Source organism: Lygodium microphyllum, chromosome 18 (assembly GCF_053477565.2).
Source record: "Lygodium microphyllum isolate KBCC chromosome 18, Lygodium_microphyllum_v1.1.10, whole genome shotgun sequence".
NCBI classification, from domain to species: domain Eukaryota; kingdom Viridiplantae; phylum Streptophyta; class Polypodiopsida; order Schizaeales; family Lygodiaceae; genus Lygodium; species Lygodium microphyllum.
The window spans coordinates 28540388-28556770 of NC_141152.1; positions in this window are offsets into that span (position 1 = coordinate 28540388).

Genomic DNA, 16383 nt, shown 5'->3' on the forward strand with positions numbered 1-16383 from the left:
TTACAGCTTCCATGGCTTCTCTCTTTCCTGTCTTTCTCTCTCCAAATCTAGTTCTCTCCTCATCACTCTCTTTCTCTCTCTTCCTGCAATCTTTCTCTCTCTTCTGTAGTCTTCTTTCTCCTCTTTTTCTCTCTCAGACACTACTTAAGTCAGCACATATTATAGATTTTTTTTGGTTGAGAGTATGGATAGATGGAAGATATGATTTAAAGGTGGTTGAACCTTGGGGATTTTTGAAATTGTGGGAGCTTTGGTTCAGTCCGAAATCTAGCTTGGTTCAGAATATGTCATAAAGGTTATTGGAAGCAGGAAGACCACTAAAAATACTCGATGAACAGTGCAGAGCTCAAGGATTGAACAAATAGCGATAAGAGGATTTTGCAATCAAACTCCAAAATTTGTGAAGCGGCTATTATCTCCCTCACCTAGAGGTGGAGCTGCATGAAGTTATTTCTAAAGTACATCTCTATTCGACGAAGGCATGCTCAACATTCATAGATCGATGGTTTTGATTTCTATTTTTTGGGATAGAGCATATGTTTTTGGGCATTAATAGAAGGCTTTTGAACAAAAGGTGGCACAAAGGACATCATCAGGAGAGAAGAAGAAAAGCTTAGAGTGCATGGAGTCGTGCCATGCTACTACTGAGTGAGGGTATTTTTAATAATCTTAATGGGTGCATTCTTCTCATGAATTGTTGATAAACATGACTCGATGATGAAGATGATGACCCTCATGAAGGACATCCCATTGTTGTTTGGCATCCGGAAGAGTATGGATGCTGCAAAGGAAGGATAATTGATAGGAAAAAGACAGAGATGACACGACGTCAACTTTGAAAAGGTAGCAACCTCATCAATAAAAGCATTTCAAGGCCAGTAGCAAAAAAGAAAAAGCGAAGGAAAACGAATAAACATTGTTTAACCTTTTTGAAAAGCTTAGAGTTTAAAAAATCATTTTAGGCTTCCAAGTATTCAAATGATAAAAGCCTTTATTGAAAGCTTTAAAATGATTGAAAAGCTTAAGGCTTTTCAAAATGCAATAACACAATGTGTGTTTTGAGAGGAGAAAACCTATATAAAGGGGAGTAGTGAAGGCTTAGGGGCCCTTCCCTTGAATAACAATTTGTATCTTGTGTGAAGTGAGTGGAGGGTCATACACGAGAATTTGGAAGCTTGTCAAGTTAATAGAATTTTTTGGAAACTTGGGTTGAAGTGTTGTAACAAACCTACAGAGGTATGAAGTGATTGTTTTCTCCAAACTCAAAATTTAATGTTTTCAAGTTTGTCAATTCTTTGCTTGGTGTTTGATTTTGGAGTATTTAAGGCTACAAGAGGCATATTTGGTCGTTTGGGTTCGCGTCTTGGTTGTGTTGTGTTCATGAAACATTGAAATTTTTCATTTTGTGTTGTCCTTTAACAAAGTCAATTCCCTAACCAACAGCCCTTATTGTCTCATTTCTAAGTTGTGAGAGAGGCTTGTCTTCAATCACCGCTTGCTAAACACCGTAGTTGTGTAAATGTCTATTATTTTGATCTATGATCCAGGTGGATGCTTGTTTATGCACATAATTGGAGATGAGGTAATTATTTTTGTCTTTGACATGGGTGGTTGCACATGTGGCATATCCAGAGGATATGTAGATTTGGAGGGAATAGATATCATGTAGATTATCATCTTTTATGTGAAACCTCTGAATGCTTAATGTGATGAGGTAACTTCTAGGATGTTTGTTCTTCTTACACATTCCGAAGATTTAGGAGAACGTAGATGTGCTAAGATTTTGTTTGGATTATAAGGGACTTAGTGTCAAATAAGAGCTTTACCAAATTGAGTCAATAAACCCTTAGATTGCAAGCTAAGGCTATTGCTAGGCCATGAGAAGTCTAAGGAAAATAAATAGGCCTTAATGTTGGTTTTACCTCTTAAGGTGTTAAAATCATATGTCTTGAAGCCTTAATGATATGGAAACAAAGGCAATAAAACAAAAAGCATGCAACTTTTTGAGCATGCATGAAAAGAGTCACCCTGTGAGGAGGAAAAAAAAGAAAGCTTTTGCTATGATGGGGAAAAAAAGCTAGATGTTGGCTGCATGCAAAAAAAAGAGACAGGTCACAAGGAAAGTGTTGAGGGATGAAGTGACTTGATTTTTTGGCTGATTTTTATTGTTTTTGAGGACTCAAAGGTTGATTTTGGAAGGATTTTGTATGATTATTAGTTGATTTGGAAGTGTTTGGGAATGTTTTAGATAGGGTTGAATAGGTTTTAGAAGCTCATGATGATGTTTTTCAATGGAGATATGATGTTCTAACATGTTTTGTTGCGATGTCTTGTTAGTGTCTAATTGGTTCTGTTGAGCTTCTGTTTTGCTATGTTTTCTTTTTGTATGAGAGGATGGAATTATGATTGATGGAGTTTGAGAGTGTTTGGAGGCTTATTAAATGATTCTTGATAGTTTTGAATGGTTTTAGTTGAGCTAAATGTTTTTTAATGACTTTCTGTTAACTCTCTGTTGACTGTTTGTAGAGCCTCTGTCTTTGTTCTGTATGCATATGTAAGTGTTATGTAGGATGAATTTGTAGCTTGGGAAAGTTTTCTAACCTTGGGAAGAGATGAATACAAGTTCAAAATAGCTCAAATACGTGGAAGAGGTAGCTGTTGAAGACTCAAGTGAAGACTTAAGTGAAAGTCACATTGTTGAGCTACAAAAGGACACTATAGTGGCTCTAGTAACCTTTCATAGTAGACATATATGTTGGGAGGAATATCCATGACCAAATGGGGTTTTAGATGATTATTATTGATTAGTTCATTGTACCATTGAGAGAGAGTATATAAGAGAGACTCTTTGTGTGTGTGTGTGTGTGATAGCCAAATCTAAGCAAAACAATGTTTCTATGGGTGACAGATTGTAAGAGAAAGCTATGGAACTATTGAAGATGGATAATATGTAATGATTTATGTTAAAAGTGGTGTATTCTCTTGTGTTTTTGTGATCCCTTGATGAATTCTATGAAGAATATGAAGAGTATAATCGATTTTGTTCAAGTTAAAGTCGTGGGAGAATAAGCTACATGAAGATTTGAGAAGATTGGTGTTCTTTTCCTTATTGTGGTTACATAAAATATAAAGAACATGATTTTTATTATACAAGATAGATTTTCTTGTAGTAGATTCCCCTTTTTCTTGGTGTTTCTCTTGGGGCTCCATTTTTTTTGTGCGCAGTTGGGGAAAACTACCATCAATAAGTATCAGAAGGGGCTAAAAATGCAAGAAATGGCATTGCTAAAAGGAAAAGAATTCAATGGATGCTTGCAAAGTTCCTTCTACTAGTGAAGAATTGGAAATTCTTATTGCCAAAGCCACTTTCTACAAGAAATTCATCCCACAATACTAGAAGCATATTACCATCTTAATGCCATGCTCTATGTGATGGACTATTTCCTCTCCCTGCTGAAGCAATAAAGACGTGCATCTTGGTGGAAAATTATTTAAGAGCAAACTAAAGAGCAAAAGTAGAGACAATGACCATCCATGGGAGATTTGTCTTTCATTGAAGAGTTTCCAAACATCATTAAGTGGGAGATTGTGAAGAAGCTTCAGGAGTCATGGTCAATTGATGTTTACAAGGACAAGAAGGAAAAGAACTTGAATCTATTTGTGGATTCTCAATAGCAAGATACGTGGGATGCTTGGTGCACTAACAACCTTGTGTTTGTTCAATTGGTGACCCATTGGAAGTTGGTAGACAAAGTGTTCTTCATAGCATACATTGTTGAAACCATCAGAAATCTGGCATTACTATGATGAGGGCACCACAAGGATCCTCAGAAGAATGAGTTTTGATATATTTAGAATTGAATATCTTCCCCTTTGTAGTGGAATAAATGCTAAATTCAAAGACGTTGAAAAGAAGAAAGTAGAAGAAATGTTGGCAAGAGAGTCATCTAGAGATTGAAGCCTTTCTGACTCTATTCTATTGAGTATAAGCAAACTGGATGGAGTAACTCCCTAATGAATGACGTGATCAAGAGGCAAGTACTATATAAGTCTAGAGATATGTGAGAAGAGAAAATGAAAAAATCAAATTCGAAAACAAGCTAGTAGCAGAAGCCTCCTTTCACACCCTTGCTACACTCCTTACAAAAGTCCCTATGGAAACTCAATGTCCCCTTCCTAACCAAATATGTCCTAGAAATATTGATGACAGGCCAGCGAATGTAGTTCCACTGTCCATCTTTAAGGGAGAGTACAATGAAGACCCTAATCTTCATGTAGTTGAGTTCATGGTAGCATGTGTAACTAACAATGTGAGAACCCACAAGCATTGGTTGGCAATATTCCCCGCCACTTTCAAAGGCGTGGCGCTTCTGTGATATGAGAGACATGCAGTAGGAACTTTTGGCACATGGGATGACCTTCCTCACTAAATTTAGGCATGAAGATTTTGAAGAGCATATGGAGAAGAGTTCATGAACTTAAGTGAGTCCTCTGGTGAACAAGTGGAAGCATATGTCTCTAGAATGGAGTCCATACTGGAGGGATGGACCAACCATCCCTTAGATGAAGGTATCTAGAAGGGAGTTTTTCTTAGAGGCCTACAACCAGAAGTTTGTAAGTTTGTGGAATTGAGAAGACTAGTCAACTTGCAAGCTACAGTGGAAGGTGCAATACTGTATGATGAAGTTGAACCAAGGTTTTCAATGACCTCAGGAAGAGGATTTTTATCTCCTTCCATGCTAGGATTTGTATGCCCACCAAATATAGTTCTAGTGGCAGTTTCCTACCCCTACCCTTAAATGCAAACAATACCATAGTACAGTGCACCAAATCAAACAATTTCCCCAATGGCAACTCAACAAAAATAGTGGAACCCTACCAACTAGAACCAACAACCACTAGTCTCAATAGGAGCTTTGAATGAGAATTGGAATAGAGGACCCTTGGATTAACCCAACAAGCCTATGCAATGATTACATAGGCTTACCAAAAACCTATTGCAAGTACTCTAGGAGGAGAAAATTCGACGAACTACCTATCCAATTCGGTTGTAAGCATCAAGAAGGAGCTGATGGACATGACTACAAAACACTTGCATTTGTTGAAGGTGAATACCACCAACATATCTAGTCTTGCAGGATGTGGAAGAGATATGAGTGTTGATCTAATAAATGGTGTGAAAAGTGTCATCAAGTGGGGCATTTAGCCACTGAATGTACCCAAAAACCAACTATCCTTGGAGCCTTCTATTCGTTGTCGAAGGGTTTTCAAAAGCAATGTCGCAACCACAGAGGTTCTTGAGAAATTCCAAGATGAAAGATCAAGCGAAACAAACAATCAGATTCAATTTAAAAACTCAATTTCAGATAATATGAGACATACAATCAGCTACATCTGATTGAGAGCATCTCCAGTAAACGTCTTGACAAAAACGTCCATTTCTTCATGTTCAGTTGAAGAATTATATAATATGTCAATCTGCTGGTCCTTTATAGACGTTTTGTTTCTATATGCCTGCTCCTCTAAGATCTTTCTGATATTCTCCTTTTATCTAAATCTTTTAAATAGAATATCTTCCATAACCATGTCCATAATCTGTCATTCAGATGATACACTGCTTCACATCTTGGCTTCACAGCACTGAAGCTTAAAACATGCAACGACCCAGTCCTGTGAATACATCTACAAACAGATGGATGTTCACTTATTCTCTTGATTGTAAACATCCTGTTTGATGCACTTCATGATGTGTGCACCTGGAACCATCTGCCTCATCGTGTTTTGCCAGGGGAACCTTCAAGTGTGTGTCGACTACAACATCAGTCTCTGTGCATGAGCCTGCCGTAGTATCACATAACAAAGTGTCTCAGTTTGCACCCGTTACTGCAGGCCGAATAGTCTGCAACTGCATAGACATCCCTAATCTATCAGCATCCATCGCATCAGTCCGCCGCAGCTGCATAGACATCCCTAAACCATCCACAGCGACAATATCAGGTGCATCAGGAGCATCCGGGCCATGGTGAGCATGTCTCTGGATGTTGTCACACTCATCTATGCAATCGGCTTCATGCGGTGTATGCCTCTCAAGAGCAGGCGAGAAATCGAGCTGTGCTGCGGCAGCAGCCAAAGAATTGCATCCCCTTTCCTCACTTGTTCCTCGATGTCATCTTTCTGCCGTTGCTTCAAGAGAGCTCGAGAGCTCACCACCTTCTGTTTTGACTTCTTCCATTGCCACTACAACTCCGTCCTCTTATTCGTCTTCGACTTCTGCGTATTCCAAGCTCGTCAACTTTGGCTTTTCGTCCTCCTTCAACTCTCCCATCGTTACAACATCTTCTTCCGTCGGCCTCCCATTCCTCGTCGTCACCTTCTGGCCTTCTTCTCTGATCTTCCCGTTTTTTTCTTACGCCTCCTTGTTTTCCTTCCTTTTCAGCTTTGTCGAATTCCCTTCGTCGCCACCTCCATGCTACCTCCTTTCGATGACCGCGAGAGACTTGATGATCACTTTCGAGTCAGAACACTGGAAGCCACTTCTGTTGAGGTAATACTCTGCCAGCTCGTCCGGAATGACAGGAAGATAGTCAGCCAACGAGGAAAGGAGATCCACAAGCAGAGCGTCTTCGTCAGCCGCAGCAGCCATCGTTATCCTTCATCAGCTTTTTCTTCGGTTTCATCGCGATCTTCAGAGTCCACGTCTTCATCGTCTTCATCAGATCAGAGATCATTATTAAACACGAACTGATGCTTGGGATGTGCTTTAGCAAGGTGCAGGGGCACGAAGGGCAGACCGAGGACCTCGCATAAGAAGCCGAGCCTGGAAGCCATCGCAGAAGCGTCTTTTCTTTAGCATCATTATCGTGATGCAGATCAAGGACTGCACATTCATGGCCACATAGGATTGTCAATCAGCGCCTTGAGCTTCCAAACTGCCAAGTCGGGCAGCACCCAACGTCTATTTTTCTCCTTTCCCCCCAAAATAGGCTCCTCCCTGTGCTATTCTTCACGTCCAAATTGCCACCCCAGCGCTCCGTCATTATTCTCCCCTCAAAGCACGGCTTTTTTATCCCACTTTTTCTCTTCAACTAACTTCCGAAAATTCCCAAAAACACCAGCATACCTGAGTCTATGCTCACCTGCAGCCTTTGGCAGAGATAGTAGAGATGGAAGCTTAGAAGCAGTAGCTTTAGTAACTACCTAACAAGTTGAACATTCTGATCAGATGGCTGCCCAGGAAGGCATTGGGCTAAAACTGAGTTTCCTGAACCAGCTTCCAAATCTTATTTGCTTTCTCAATAACAATGCTCTCTTTCTCTCTCAACATATAGGGATTAGACATGTGATGCATTTGACTGAAATGGCTAAATACCTCCAAAACTGCTTTCAAAGTCCACAATATGCCCAGTATAACAACCCCATCAACAGCAAAAGTCACCAGTTCTGAGGAGATTATAGGTGGCACCAGATTCCTTGCAACCTTTGCTGTTCGCTTAGATATGCCTCTTATACAACTGGTTACAACTTGCCAAACAAAATCAAGCTTATACTCTTCCTCATCTTCTTCATTTGTCTCTTCATAAAAAATGCATTTAACTCTCTGTTGGCCAGACCTTGTCCCTGCATCTTGAGGTTAGTCGGAGAAGAACATGCCAACTTAACAGCGTGGCCAAAGCCCAATTGATGGTATGCATGAGAAGCGCCTGCCAAGCTTGCAGCTGCCCATGGCTGCTGGGGATGGTGCACCCTCCATGTCATCTTCTCTCCTTGACCCAGTTCAACATAGATTGAATACGCAGAGCATAAATGTAATCATAAAAACTAAGTGTGCATAAAGTATGAAATCGCACACACTACTTTCGGGTGGTTTTCACATCTCGAATGCGCAGCAATACGACATCCACCCCCTCTAATCCTGCGCATCCTCCGGATGGGCCAACTACCCATGATCATTATCATCAAGATCCACAAACAAATCAATCTCTTCGTTTTGCATTTCCGGTAGATCAACAAGATTTTCAGTCATATCATCTGTCCCTTCCAATTCTGTCAGCTCATATGTTGCATTATCAAAGACATGTCTGACTATGTACGGCCCAAACCATCTTTTCATCATCTTCCAAAAAATCTGCAATAACTTCCTCATTTTCCGCATGGTTCTAGTGTGTCTCTCATCCCAAAATAGTTTCTGCCCCTTTCGAAACAGCTGATAAAAACAATCTGCTATGTGTGCAAAATGAGGTATCCAAATCATATAAAACACACAAGCTCCAATGAATCTCTGTATCTCTGAAGTGGTAGAACAATACTTCATAATCTTGCCTATAAAATCCACCTTCTTATCCACAGTCTTGTATTTCGTGTCAACCCTGGCTTCATTATGCTCTTCTGCATTACATAAACCTTGCTGTAAATCAGCAATTCTGCACTCCAATGGCTGAATATTCTCAGCCCTCTGCTCTATGGACTGCATAGAAACAGCCCCAAACTCTGAATGCTGAAATATTTCAGCAGTAAACTCTGTTGACTGAAAATTTTCAGCCCTCTGTCTCTCTGAAAGCTGATCATAACCAGCTGGAAACTCTGTTTGCTGAATTTCTTCAGCACTCAACACTCTTTGCTGAGTTACCTCAGCCTCTGACTCAATCTGTGACACAAAATCTGCAATTTCATGAAACATGTCCAAGGACTGCACTAATACATTACCATGACAATTCAGCATATCAGTTTTCAGCATATCTCCCATCTCTGTCATCGTATCTGCACAAATCACACTGTCATATATGCCCTCTATGTGTTCATCATCCTCCAAAATTCCTGCATTTTTCAAATTTTTCTCCTTCCTGCATATATACTGCCTGGCAGCTCTAGACAATCTAGAAGTCTTCTGATAACTCATTGAACTGTTTGCTGAAATCCCAACATAACCGGAGGAGAAAACACTACTGCTGCCAGGAGGCGAGAACTCCAATCTCCTTTCCTCTGTACCACCGTCATCTCGCGAAACGGCGGTACCTAGTGAAAACCCGAATCCCTTACAGTGGGCAAGGGTGCATCTCTGAGAGTATCCCTGTTTCTAACATGGTTCACACATACAGTCATAAACTGAACTGCTCTCATACCATCTTTACTGCGAATCCGTGCATAAGCAGATCCATCATCCATGACCTTTGTCTCCATGCGCATCTCTGTAATGAATGGCTGACCAAGAATTATGGGATACGAGCATGAATCCTGCACAAAGAAATGAAAATCCTCCTCTACATCACCAATAGAAACCCTGACACTAGGGCAAGCAGCATATAAATCACCTGCAGTGTTATTGGCAGCTCTCATACGCCATCCATGCTCTACATCCATAGGCCATCTGTTACTCTCATAAACTCCACGAACAATGAGATTAATCTCTGAACCATGATCAACCAATGCAACATAAGGCACCTGTTTTTCTCCAACCTTTACCATCGTCTCTGTAGTTGCCCTAGCCCAATGGCTCCGCGAAAAGTGACTACGCGGTATCAAAACAGGCTCATCAATTTCAGCATAATGCATAGGCTGAACCCTCTTCTCTACCTGCGGCAAAACAGAAGCATTATCAACCATGACCTCATCATCCTCATCCAACTCTCCAATCAAAACTCCCTGCGTATCAGTGGTAGACAATGCATGTCTTTTTCTCTTCAGGACCTCCTGAAACTGATCCTGAAACTCTCTTTTCGAGATGCCCAAAATCTCGGAAATAGTGAAAGTCACCTCACTGCCAAGTATCTTATCATTAAAGATTTTCTTCATGTCTGTAGATGTCTCAATGTCGGACATCAATCTGAATCCTGGCTGCTTTCTCTCTCTAGGCTCTTGCCTCTTTTCCCTCTTTTGAGCATCCCCCATCTGTCGATCTGGCCCTGATCGTGAAGACGGTCCTGCAGTAGGTGGAGTAACAAACTCACCCCCTCTAGTCTTCTTAGCTGCACTTGGATTTTCTTCATCCCTCTTACGCTTCTCCTCAACAAATACATCTGCACCATGAGATTTAGCCAAATAAGCATAAATAGAATACCTGTCAACAGGCGAGTCCCATCCTGTCTCTGATCTGATGCTAGAGCCTGCGCTAGTCAAAACAGTTTGCTGAATTTTCCCCTTGTTTGCAGTCTCCATAGCATAAGTCCATAGTGCGGACTGAGTCTCCGATCCCTTCTCAATCTGTACTCCATATGCAGAAGCATCACCTCTAGCTGCCACATAAGAAGTACGCGCAGCCATATCCTCCACTAACTTCTTCATTCCACCTTTACCAAAGTTGGTAGCAAGTGGAGCTCCTGTCTCAGTCAACCAAATCTTACCATCTTGCCCCCAATATACCAAATTTTGCCTCCTTGCATCCTGGAAAGAGTCACAATCCCTGCAATGCTGATGCTCCGTACTATCACACCAAATACATCTCCGATCTCTCCTAGGAGCACTAGGAGCACTCCTAGGTGCAATAGGAGCACTAGAAGAAGTAGCAGGCACAGTGGAAGCAAACTGCTCCTTCAACTTACCCACCAACTCCGCTTTGACTGACTCAAGTGTCAAATCTGTGATTCCTTTGATTATATCATCAATAGAGGTAGGCACTGATGGAACAGATGGGTTTGGAGCAGAAGGTGTAGGCATCGGTCGTGGAATAGGAGGAATAGGTGGAGTAGAAACAGTAGGCACTGGCATAGGCCAAGAAACTGGCTGAGGAGGAGAAGAAACAATAGGAATAGAAGTAGGCATAGGAGCTGAAGATGATGTAGGTGTCATGGAACCATTCTGTAGACGAGTCTTCCATATCCTCCTCTTGGTCAATGTCGAGACTGCATCCTGAGCATCCTGCCAATCAGTTTTAAGACCCATAGGCTTCGTGCGATCTTCAAGAAGCTCACCCAATTCTTCTTGAAGAGCAGGATCTGCAGCTTGCAAGAAAAGTTCAACTTTTTCAACATCCAATGCTCTTTGTTCAATAGCATCAAGCTGACTATACCTTTCTTCGAATTCTCGAATCAACTCCGAAGCAGCAAGACCTTTGTTTGGCATGTAGACCCACTCTCGGAATGACCGTCGAGTAGCCATACCAAAGTCCTCAAGGAAATATTCTTCTTTAAGAGCCTTCTTAAAATCTTGCCAATGTGTATTTTGAATATATAAATCAGTCACCTTTGTCCTCAAAGCAGGTGTGACAAGTCGAAGGAAGTACTTACTCATAAGTCCAGCAGGAACTCCAAAGAACCCCATCTTGATCTCATATGTCTTCAAATATGCTGAAACATTACGCCCGTCAAATAGCTTCTTCTCACTCTCAACTGCTTCAATAGCCTTAGTCGCGCTGTTTGCATTCTCCTGCTCCGAATAGAGTTGCCTTTGCTGAGACAACTGCTGTTGATGCAATTGTTGTTGCTGCTGCATATACATTTGTGTTTGCTGATTTTGGAGCTGCATATACATGGACATATTCTGCAAAATCTGTTTTAGATCCTCCGTTGAAGTACTTGACGCAGCAGTCATAGATGGAGCTGAAGTAGACGCAGCTGGAATTGAAGAAGAAGCTGAAATAGAGGCTGAAGTGTCTCCCATCCTGAAATTTCTGCGACGCTTTCACGTCGGGTTCACCAAAGATGTCGAAGGGTTTTCAAAAGCAATGTCGCAACCACAGAGGTTCTTGAGAAATTCCAAGATGAAAGATCAAGCGAAACAAACAATCAGATTCAATTTAAAAACTCAATTTCAGATAATATGAGACATACAATCAGCTACATCTGATTGAGAGCATCTCCAGTAAACGTCTTGACAAAAACGTCCATTTCTTCATGTTCAGTTGAAGAATTATATAATATGTCAATCTGCTGGTCCTTTATAGACGTTTTGTTTCTATATGCCTGCTCCTCTAAGATCTTTCTGATATTCTCCTTTTATCTAAATCTTTTAAATAGAATATCTTCCATAACCATGTCCATAATCTGTCATTCAGATGATACACTGCTTCACATCTTGGCTTCACAGCACTGAAGCTTAAAACATGCAACGACCCAGTCCTGTGAATACATCTACAAACAGATGGATGTTCACTTATTCTCTTGATTGTAAACATCCTGTTTGATGCACTTCATGATGTGTGCACCTGGAACCATCTGCCTCATCGTGTTTTGCCAGGGGAACCTTCAAGTGTGTGTCGACTACAACATCAGTCTCTGTGCATGAGCCTGCCGTAGTATCACATAACAAAGTGTCTCAGTTTGCACCCGTTACTGCAGGCCGAATAGTCTGCAACTGCATAGACATCCCTAATCTATCAGCATCCATCGCATCAGTCCGCCGCAGCTGCATAGACATCCCTAAACCATCCACAGCGACAATATCAGGTGCATCAGGAGCATCCGGGCCATGGTGAGCATGTCTCTGGATGTTGTCACACTCATCTATGCAATCGGCTTCATGCGGTGTATGCCTCTCAAGAGCAGGCGAGAAATCGAGCTGTGCTGCGGCAGCAGCCAAAGAATTGCATCCCCTTTCCTCACTTGTTCCTCGATGTCATCTTTCTGCCGTTGCTTCAAGAGAGCTCGAGAGCTCACCACCTTCTGTTTTGACTTCTTCCATTGCCACTACAACTCCGTCCTCTTATTCGTCTTCGACTTCTGCGTATTCCAAGCTCGTCAACTTTGGCTTTTCGTCCTCCTTCAACTCTCCCATCGTTACAACATCTTCTTCCGTCGGCCTCCCATTCCTCGTCGTCACCTTCTGGCCTTCTTCTCTGATCTTCCCGTTTTTTTCTTACGCCTCCTTGTTTTCCTTCCTTTTCAGCTTTGTCGAATTCCCTTCGTCGCCACCTCCATGCTACCTCCTTTCGATGACCGCGAGAGACTTGATGATCACTTTCGAGTCAGAACACTGGAAGCCACTTCTGTTGAGGTAATACTCTGCCAGCTCGTCCGGAATGACAGGAAGATAGTCAGCCAACGAGGAAAGGAGATCCACAAGCAGAGCGTCTTCGTCAGCCGCAGCAGCCATCGTTATCCTTCATCAGCTTTTTCTTCGGTTTCATCGCGATCTTCAGAGTCCACGTCTTCATCGTCTTCATCAGATCAGAGATCATTATTAAACACGAACTGATGCTTGGGATGTGCTTTAGCAAGGTGCAGGGGCACGAAGGGCAGACCGAGGACCTCGCATAAGAAGCCGAGCCTGGAAGCCATCGCAGAAGCGTCTTTTCTTTAGCATCATTATCGTGATGCAGATCAAGGACTGCACATTCATGGCCACATAGGATTGTCAATCAGCGCCTTGAGCTTCCAAACTGCCAAGTCGGGCAGCACCCAACGTCTATTTTTCTCCTTTCCCCCCAAAATAGGCTCCTCCCTGTGCTATTCTTCACGTCCAAATTGCCACCCCAGCGCTCCGTCATTATTCTCCCCTCAAAGCACGGCTTTTTTATCCCACTTTTTCTCTTCAACTAACTTCCGAAAATTCCCAAAAACACCAGCATACCTGAGTCTATGCTCACCTGCAGCCTTTGGCAGAGATAGTAGAGATGGAAGCTTAGAAGCAGTAGCTTTAGTAACTACCTAACAAGTTGAACATTCTGATCAGATGGCTGCCCAGGAAGGCATTGGGCTAAAACTGAGTTTCCTGAACCAGCTTCCAAATCTTATTTGCTTTCTCAATAACAATGCTCTCTTTCTCTCTCAACATATAGGGATTAGACATGTGATGCATTTGACTGAAATGGCTAAATACCTCCAAAACTGCTTTCAAAGTCCACAATATGCCCAGTATAACAACCCCATCAACAGCAAAAGTCACCAGTTCTGAGGAGATTATAGGTGGCACCAGATTCCTTGCAACCTTTGCTGTTCGCTTAGATATGCCTCTTATACAACTGGTTACAACTTGCCAAACAAAATCAAGCTTATACTCTTCCTCATCTTCTTCATTTGTCTCTTCATAAAAAATGCATTTAACTCTCTGTTGGCCAGACCTTGTCCCTGCATCTTGAGGTTAGTCGGAGAAGAACATGCCAACTTAACAGCGTGGCCAAAGCCCAATTGATGGTATGCATGAGAAGCGCCTGCCAAGCTTGCAGCTGCCCATGGCTGCTGGGGATGGTGCACCCTCCATGTCATCTTCTCTCCTTGACCCAGTTCAACATAGATTGAATACGCAGAGCATAAATGTAATCATAAAAACTAAGTGTGCATAAAGTATGAAATCGCACACACTACTTTCGGGTGGTTTTCACATCTCGAATGCGCAGCAATACGACATCGTATTGTTTAAGGAAGAACCATACAAAGGATATCTACTCCTTGAAGGAGATGCATGAAAGAAGGAAAAAATATGAAAAAGCAAGATTGAACTTGTTGGAATCAAAGATGACCACCTAGGAGATTGGACCAAAGCCTAGAGAGTTTGGTCCTAATTTTGTCCCAATGAGATTTTTCTCTCAAAGTTATAGATGAAAGAGAGTTTGGCGGTGGCCATAGAATAGAAGTCGAGTGTTGCAAATGTGGAGAAAAGGGTCATATCTCACTAAATTGCTTAAACCCTAGAAGGCCCATGGACTACAAACCCTTATGTAGTTGACGCAAAATGAGAAGGCCACACTACAAAAGGCTATCCCAGTCCAGCTCTTGTGAAAGCTACCCCCCTGATACCTAATAAAAAACCCAAGAACTCAATCTTTCCAAGGAAAAATAGAATAATATAGAATACAATGGTATAGTATTGAGCCATCCAATAGTACAGAAGGATACAAAGAAAATTACAGAGATAGGACTAGACGTCCAAGAGATAGAGGATGTAGAAGTACTTCTAGTAGTAGAAGAAGTGCATACATCGTCACTTCTAGAGGAAAAAGGGAAGATAAAAGTGGGGGTTGCCCCATTCCCTATTTGATTGGAGAAGCTTGTGGATCCTGTCAAAGATTATGACTTGGTCAAAGACCTAGATACCTTTAAACCAAAGCTAACATTCCAAAAATTGTGGATGTTGTCTCGCAATTTCCTAAATCAATTTAAAAGTATACTGATGAGAAGAAGAGGCCTAAGGATTGCTCCCTCAACAGCAACTAAGTCCAAAAAAGCCCCAAATCTTGTGAAAGAAGTGGATGTGGCTAATGCCTTATTGGATCTTGGTACTCTACACATTGGTGTGTGGATTGAAGGATGCTTTATTGCAGATGCATTGATTGATGGAGGTTCATGAGACGGATGTGACAATGAAGGATCTAGGCTTACAAGATATGTAGCCTACATAAAGGCCTATCAGAGTGGTAGACTAAATAAAAATTAAGCCTTTGGGCATTCTCTTATATGTGAAGAAAACCCTCTGAGTATGAAGAAACTATTGGCTGACCTATCTTAGTGGTAAAATCGAATTCCTACGGGACCTCATACCCTTTGCTACTGAAAAGACCATAACTTTTGAAGTAAGGGCACGGATGGATTGGATCAGAGGATCCCTAACCCTAGGCAGAGGACCCAAAACAGTGGCTAAAGTTGTATGGATCACAAAAGTGTAATGGATCTACTTCCATTGAAGTTGTCATAGACTCTTCTAATGAGGTAACAAATGGCACATCAAGAGACAAAGAAGCTATTAAATAGATCTTTCCTAAGAAAATAGAGGCATAGTCCCTAATAGTGGGCACTATAAGACAACTTTTGAAATAAGCAAAGTCTTTGTCAATGGGTGAATACCTCTTGCTTGAACCTGAGTTGACTTCTAAAGTCGCCTCTGACAGTGAGATAGAGGTATGGATGTATTGTTCTCCTTGTTTCATGGCTGAAGCAGAGATATAGACTGATGTAGATCCAGAGATAGAGACAAAGACAGAGATAGAAGGAGATATAGATACAGAAGTAGAGATAGAGGATACAATAGAGAATTTTTTCTTCTCTTATAGAGACTCTAAAGTGGGAGAAACAAAGTCTAAAGAGGACAAAGATGACATTGTAGAGAAGAAGATTATGATAGTGCATTGGAAGAATTTATCCTACCCAGACAAGAAACAAATGAGAAAGAAGTTCTAGAAGCCTCACAAGTAGAAGATCGCATGATGTTAGATTGGGGTACTCTGGTACCTTTTGGACTAGCCACCAATACTATAGCCCAAACATAACTCTAAAGGGTCTTGTTATATGTGACACTCTAGGAGGCATCCTTAGAAGACAAGTCCTCGAGCCAAGAGGTAACTAATTCCCAAACCAAATTCGAAATAGCTTGGATACCCTTTGAGCATCCCCAAGGGGTCATCCCAACCCTCATTGGTAGAGACATCGATTCTACTCGAGCATCAAAATAGAAGACCACTCCCTTGAAGGAGTCACATTTGCACCCAAAAGCAGTCCATGGGACCTTCATCTACGATCT